The sequence below is a fragment of the Vulpes lagopus genome, chromosome X (assembly GCF_018345385.1).
Source record: "Vulpes lagopus strain Blue_001 chromosome X, ASM1834538v1, whole genome shotgun sequence".
NCBI classification, from domain to species: domain Eukaryota; kingdom Metazoa; phylum Chordata; class Mammalia; order Carnivora; family Canidae; genus Vulpes; species Vulpes lagopus.
In genome coordinates this window covers 82107565-82115618 of record NC_054848.1, presented here as the reverse complement: position 1 = coordinate 82115618, position 8054 = coordinate 82107565, and the positions used below count along the sequence as shown (strand labels likewise).

General features: G+C 37.0%; 1 non-coding gene across 1 annotated transcript; it reads left to right on the top strand.

Moving 5' to 3' along the window:
- Positions 1–6238: 6238 nt before the first annotated feature.
- On the top strand, positions 6239–6345 carry LOC121483630. The gene has a single exon (XR_005985761.1). It is a non-coding gene; the product is annotated as a U6 spliceosomal RNA (small nuclear RNA).
- Positions 6346–8054: the final 1709 nt, after the last annotated feature.

The following is an 8054-nucleotide window of genomic DNA, read 5'->3' as shown; positions in this document are numbered from 1 at the left end:
CCTTTGGCTCAGGACGTGATCCCAGGCTCCCTGCTCAGTGGGGAATCAGCTTCTCCCTCTCTCTCTGCATCTCCTGCTCCCCTCCCCTCCATTTATGCTTTCTCTCTCTCAAATCAATATATAAAATCTTTTAAAAATACATAAAAAACAATTTATATATTGGGGCATCTGGGTGGCTTAGTTTGTTGACCATCAGACTCTTGGTTTCAGCTCAGGTCATGATCTCATGCGTGTGAGCTTGAACCCCACCCCCCATGACATCATCAGTCTACTGCTCAATGGGGAGTCTGCTCTAAGATTCTCTCCCTCTGCCCCTCCCCCACTCACACATGTGCATGTGTGCACATTCTTTCTCTCAAATAAATGATAAATCTAAAAACACCAATTTTATATATATTCATTTCCACATTTTAATGTCACAGATTATATATGAACTCTAACACTAGTTCTCACTTTAGGAGAGGCAATCTTTATTTGTCAGGACACAGCCAGAATGTATTTTATTAATCCCAAACAGTCCCTCAAAGACATGGGCACATCTGTGCTTCAAGACTACATGATCTCTGTATACTCGTTTGGTGATTCACATCTTAATGATACTTGAATTCCTCGAACAGTAGGCATAGTTAGTGTGGCTGCTTTAACAATAAGCAGAACTCATTATCTGGAAAGATCTACATTGTAGAGTGTCTGCACAGAACTTCAGCTGCTCCACTTCCCTGGTCTCATACATAGTACCCCCATGCTCACTATAGAATGTGAAGTGGTATGTTTCTTTAAAGCATAAAATCTATCCAGAAGACTTATCAGGTAAAACATGCCTAAGTACACACTAGTTAAGCACCTCCAGTGACTGCTTAGAAAAATATTACTAGGTGCTAATTGAAACCAAAAGGCATCTTGGAAACACACCTAAATGCTTTTTTAAAAATGTTTTGAAAACAAAACTGCCCAAAGGTAGAACCTGAAAAATATGAGTACAAGAATTTGGTAAACCAGATCAGGACCCCTAATTTATAAAATGTGCAAAATAGAAATTATGCAAAATCAGTGCACAAAATGAGGTTGAACTGTATTCTGTTTGAGAAAAACCAATTCATTTTCTTCCAAGACATGCATGTTAATGGGCGCTGGTTTTCAGGCAGCTACCTTAAGTCCCATTTTGCTGCTTAAGTGTACTTCCGAGATAAGAAATGCAACTGAGCTGTACAAAATGAGACAACTTTCCTCCTGTCTCTTGTGCATGATAAATGCTAAAGCAATTAGGAACCACTGTTGCATGTTACATTGGAATTTGTCAGTAACATCAGTGGTGTGCTATATAAATGGAGAAAACTTATTTATAATAAAGTCCCAAGAACCTACAGAGGAGAACACTGGTTTAACTTACTATTAAAACATTTGGGTCCATAGAACTGAACTAGAAGCAATCCCCTCCTTGATTTTTCAATCTCAGAATATCCATTACAGTGTCTTCTATTTGGCAATAATCTGAATTAGCATTTTGATAACAAAAGGAGCAAAGAAATATTGCAATGGAAAGCAGGTTCTTAAATATCTACAAAAAAATGTGAGACTTACAGTTCATTCTGTAACTCCAAGAAGCTTTTCAACATCTTTGCACTTTTCTGCATCATTTTCAGGGAATTAAATACATGTAGGCCTATATTAGTGCTCATATTTTTGTTACTATTTCTTTTAACTTTCTCCAAAGCAGTTTAGGAATCATCTACCTGACCTTGCTTTTTTTATTCATTTTTTTCTTCTTTCTGTGAGTTAGGATTATGCTCATTCTAGGAAGATGGGCAATATTAGTGGTGGTGCTTAGATGGCGCTGAGAATTATAGTTAAATATATCACATGAGTTACACAGTAGTTATAACAACCCATGCAAGATGTAGATACTGCAAAAAACCTCTTTTGCAAGACTACCATGTCTTTTTATGAGGCTGTAAGAGTGCTACTTGGTGAATATTGGAGTTGTCAGGGGTTCTCATCTGGTTCCATAGCACCTTAGAATACTATAGTTGACTCTTGGTTGATATAGAGTTGACATTCTGGAATTGGGCTTAGAACTACAAGGGATCTTAGACATGGTGTAGATCAAGCCCTACCACGCTTCAAACTATTCATCTATTCACCCACTGCTCCTCTTGGAGAAATTATTTTAATCACCCTTCCTTGCTATTAAAGTCCTGATAAGGAGTCTGGTAGGAAGATAGGATAAAATGATTGGAAATATTTCTTCCTAGTCTGGAGTTTATGACCCATGATACTCCATGGAAAAAATGAGAGTTTGCCACATGGGATTTGAAAAGAGGATCTTCTCTTCTCCCTCCATGTCCCACTCCACCAAGAAATTCTTATTAGGGGATCCCTAGGTGGCTCAGCAGTTTAGCACCTGCCTTCAGCCCAGAGCATGATCCTGGGGTCCCGGTATCAAGTCCCACATAAGGCTCCCTGCATGGAGCCTACTTCTACCTCTGCCTGTGTCTCTGTCTCTCTCTCTCTCATGAATCAATAAATAAAATTTTTTTTTAAAAAAAGAAATTCTCATTACACCAATGGTGCTCATAATATTTTGCTTTGTGGATTTAGAAATTTAAACCAATTTTCTACTTTCCCCACTTATGATAAAGTAATACTTTATCTTGCCAGAATTAATGAGAAAAAAAATCTTATCCAAAAGTCCAATTTCTAAATCACAACTGAGACGAAAGACCAACTTATCCCAACACAAATGACCTTATTACAAAAGACATATCAGAAGACCCTACATTGAAAGCCTTATGTACCACATAGTAAACAAAATCCTCTAGAATGATTTTGATGTACTATTATAGTGAATATATACCTGGAGCTGGCACCAAATCATTATTAAAAATGAGATATAAGACTTCCACTTTTGGCCAAGATAGACCAGATTTATTCTCCCATCTGAAAAAAAAAACACAAAATAACGACCCTTCAAAATATGAAACAAGGGTTTTCAAGACACCATTTACTACCCTGAGTACAATTTCAGGCCACGGTGCAGGCTGGGAAATCTAAGCCAATCCCCTGAATGAAAGAAATGGACCTCTAGGTACAAGGAGGCCGAGATAGCTAGAATTCATGAGCTGTAATCCCATAGAGGAAGGATCTTCACAGAGAACTCTAGAAATGTAGAGAGGGTCCTCCCTGAGCATTCAGCAGAATACTGATCCCAAGCCTGGGAGGGAATTATCAGAGGCCATTGAAAAAACCACCTGAAAGGATTAGAGGTAACAGTGCTTGGTACTTACACACAGGTGCAGAAGTAGGACATGTTCCTATCATCCAGAATGAAAAACCTCAAGATTTATGGGATACTGGATAGAATACTCAGAAGGATCTTGCCTCAGTATTTGGGTAAATAAGTCCTAAACTGAGCAATACTTACTTAAGGAATCTTACAAACAAGATTTGAAAGGAACAGCTTTTGAATAATTCGACTGTGTTCTAGGATAAAAAAAAAACTAAAGAATGTTTATAAGATTACAAAATATCCAACATTCAACAAGCTATAATCACAATATCTGGAACCAAATAAAAAATTAGTAGGCATGCAAAAAAACCAGAAATATGACGCATAATGAAGAGTAAAATTAATGGGAACCTCTCCAGAAGTAACTCAGATGATACAATTAGTAGACATGGCCATTAAATAGTTTTTATAACATATATTAAAAAGTTAATTAGAGAAATATATATAAATGACACAAATGGAACTGCTAAACATTAAAATAATAATTTTGGAGATTAAAAAAGCACACTGGATAGGATGTATGGCAAATAAGATATTGTAGAAGAAAAGATTGTCCAACTTGAAGTCATAGCAATAAAGCCAATTCAAAATAAGACAAGGAAGAGAAGTAACAAAAAAATTAACAGGGCATTAGTGAACTGTGGGACAATTTCAAATGTGTTACTATACGTGAGTTAAGTCCATGCAGGGGTGGTGGTGGAAGGGGAAGATCAGAAAAATATTTTAAATAATAAGGGACAGGGCAGCCCGGGTGGCTCAACGGTTTAGCACTGCCTTTGGCCCAGGGTATGATCCTGGAGACCTGGGATCGAGTCCCACATCGGGCTCCCTGCATGGAGCCTGCTTCTCCCTCTGCCTGTGCCTCTACCTCTCTGTCTCTCTGTTTCTCATGAATAAGTAAATAAAATACTTGAAAACAAAAAAAAGTAAATAATAAGGGACACATTTTTTTTCAAATTTGGTGAAAACTATAAATCCACAGGTCCAAGAGCCTTAATAAATATAAAACCCAAGAAACACAAAGAAACTACACCAAAACACATCATGATCACATTATATGTCAAGGAACAAAGATGACAGCAGCTTTCTCATTAGAAATCATGCAAGTGAGAAACATTTGAGCAACATCTTTACAGTTCTGATAGTATTTTTAAAAAGTCTATGCAGAATTCTAATCCCAGTGAAAACAGCTGTCAAAATCCATGGTGAGGGATTTCTAGGTGGCTCAGTGTTTGAGAGTCTGCCTTTGGCTCAGGTCATGATCCTGGGGTCCCAGGATCGAGTTCTGCATCAGGCTCCCTGCAGGAAGCCTGCTTCTCCCTCTGCCTATGACTCTGCCTCTCATTCTGTGTCTCTCATGAATAAATACATAAGATCTTGTTTTTAAAAATCCCATGGTGAAATAAGACTTTTTCAGATATATAACAACTGAAGGAATTCGGTGCCAGCAGACTGCTCTTTAAAGAAAGGAAGTTTCTAAAAAAAATAAAATAAAATAAAGAAAGGAAGTTCCTAGTGCTTGGAAAATTAAAGATTGAAATAGAGATCTACACAGAAGAATGAAGGAATTAAAAAGGAAACTATATGGGTAAATGTATAAACTATTTTTCTTATTATTTATATGTCTTTAAAGGACACTTGAGGACATCAATGGGAATATCAGGACCTCTAAAAATTCTTTCCCCTAAAAAAACTGAGGACAAGACTAACAAAAATGGTCAGAATCAACTTTTTAGAACTCTGGAAGTTAACCAAAGACTTGCAGCAATCTAGGAACTGTTGACTCAAGAACAAAGCAAAACAAAACCAACAAAAACCAATTGAATCTTGGTAAGAAAACTGACCTTTGTGGTGTTTTAGCTTGCCCTATTCCCACCTTCCCATGCCCAGCTCTGCGGTAGCCTGGAATACTAATAGCCCTCAATCACTGAAAACCAACCAATTGGCAGCCACTGGAGTGGGCAGAAAGGGGCAGGAGCTCCTTTAAAGCTTCCTTCGCAAATGACTGCTCTTATTGATCTGTTTGGTGGTTCCTGGGATTAACACGTTTACAAAGCTTATCTATATTTGACCTAACACAGAGGTGTACCAGTGCCAACAAACTTTTCCCTGGGGGCATTTGTTAAAAACAATCCGTATCAGTTGTTTAATATTGCAACTGCCTCAAACTGTAGATAACAGTTGAGATAAACAATAAGCTTACTAAAAATCCTAAAATGAAAATCTGGAAGATGTGATGTCCATAGGCTTTAAAAAGCCCTTGGAATGTTTTTGTGGACCTAGAAGGAAACGAACAGTTTTAGTGATGTGAGCATGTTCAAGGCTGTGCACATGCTCATGAAAGACCTAGAAGACTCAAAGTTCTCACTGCTGCCTGACTGGGAGGATTCTAGACAAGAAGCAAGAGAAGGCTAAGAGGTGGTTGTGAACTGCCTGTCTAAGAGTTGAAGCTGTACCCCCAGTGAGCTCATAGAGCCACTTGGCGATGACTGGGAGATTTACTGGTTCCGGGCATTTAAGAAAATCTCTGTAAAGTAATTATCTGGACACTAATCTAAGTGAGGAGAGACTTTAGTGGCCACACATGATAAAAAATACAAATTTTTATAGATTTAGTACAGTAACATCATTCAACAAACAAATAAGCAACAACAACAAAACCTTTAAAGGAGCATTTGATATGCAAAGCCCTAACATTATTAAATTTCCAATTTTCAAGAAAAAAATTATGAGACATACAAAGGAGCAAAAATGATGGCCCATATACAGGAAAAGAAGTAGTCAACAGTAACAGTTCCTTGAGGAAGACTTGACTTTGGACTTAGGTAGACAGGTACTTTAAATCAGCAATTTCTGTTTTCTTAAAAGTAAAGGAAACCATGAGAATTATGCCTCATTAAAGAGTGAATGTTAATACAGAGATATAAAATATTTAAAAAAGAACCAATATGTGTGCTCCCTTTGGCAGCGCGTATACTAAAATTAGAATGATACAGAGAAGATTAGCATGGCCCCTGTGCAAGGATGACAAGCAAATTCATGAGGCATTCCATGTTTTTAACTGGAATTTAAATAAAAACTGGGTGTCATGCTATATGTTGGCAAATTGAACCCCAATAAAAAAAATTAGGAGGATCCCTGGGTGGCTCAGCGGTTTGGCGCCTGCCTTTGGCCCAGGGCGCGATCCTGGAGTCCTGGGATCGAGTCCTGCATTGGGCTCCAGGCATGGAGCCTGCTTCTCCCTCTGCGTGTGTCTCTGCCTCTCTGTGTGTGTGTGTGTGTGTGTGTGTGCATTTCTATCATAAATAAATAAATAAATGTTTTTGAAAAAAATTAAATAAAAAAGTAGGAGAAAAAGAAGAAAAAACTACAGAAATACTTTCAAAAAAGGAAGAAGAGCCAATAAGAATTTCTGCAGTTAAAAAAGTAGAAAAACTGAAATGAAAAATTCACTAGTGGGGCTCAACAATTCATCTGAACTGGCAGAAGAAAGAAACAGCACACTCGAAGATTGGTCAAATTAGATTATCCAGTCTGAGGAATAGAAAGAAAAAAGAATGAATAAAAATGAACAGAACCATCTGAGAACTATGGACCATGGTCAAGTGAACCAATATACATAGCAACAGGAGTCCCACTGGGAAAAGTGACAGACAAAAGGGCAGAAAGAATATTCAAAGAAATGGTAACAAAAGGTATCAAAATGTGATGAAATACATTTCTCTGCACATCTAACGAGTTCAATGAACTCCAAATAGAAATAGCTCAAAGAGAATCTCACCAAGATACATGAGAATCAAACTGTCCAAAGTCAAAGACAAAGAGTCTTTAAAGCAGCAAGGCAGAAGAAATTCATTCGGTACAAGGGATCCTTTATAATATTACTAGCCAATTTCCCATCAGAAAACAATGAAGCTAGAATTACTGGACCAATATATTCAAAGTGCTAAAAGAAAAAAAAAAGAAAAAATAGGATACTCTACGAGTATCCTATTCTCGTAGAGCTATCCTTCAAAAATGAATGAGAAAATATGACATCACCAGACCAACTGAGGTGATTCATCATATAGAAATATAAGAAATATATATATAATATAAGAAATATTAAAAGGAGTACTTTCAGCTGAAATGAAAGGGCACTGGACAGTAACTTAAATCCACATGAAAAAATAAAGAATATTAGTATAGGTAACTGTATAGGTAAATACAAAAAAAGAGCACATAGGTATATTTTATTTCTAACTCTTTTCCTCCTAATTTAAAGTTAGTTATAGTTGCATAACGCAATAATTATAAATCTATGTTGATGGGCATGCAATACATAAAGATGTAATTTATATTGCAATAAAAGCACAAAGATGGACAGACAATGGAGCTATGTGGGAGCAAACTTTTTGTATACTATTGAAATTGAGTGGCCATTTATCTGAACTGGATTGTCATAAATTAAGATGTTTAATTGTAAACCACACAGCAAACAAGAAGAAAATAACTCCAAATAAATATAAATTTTAAAATGACGAGGGAATGAAAATGCTATTTAACACAGGAGGGAAGTAATGGAGAAATATAGGGAAAAAAAGACATAGGATATATAAAACAAGGAGCAACTTAGCAGTCATAAGTCCTACATTATCAGTAGTTACATTAAATGTGAATGGATTCAGGGGTGCCTGGATGGCTCAGGTGGTTAAACATCCAACTCTTGATTTCAGCTCAGATCATGATCTCATGGTTGTGAGATTGAGCCCTGCATCGGACTCTGCAC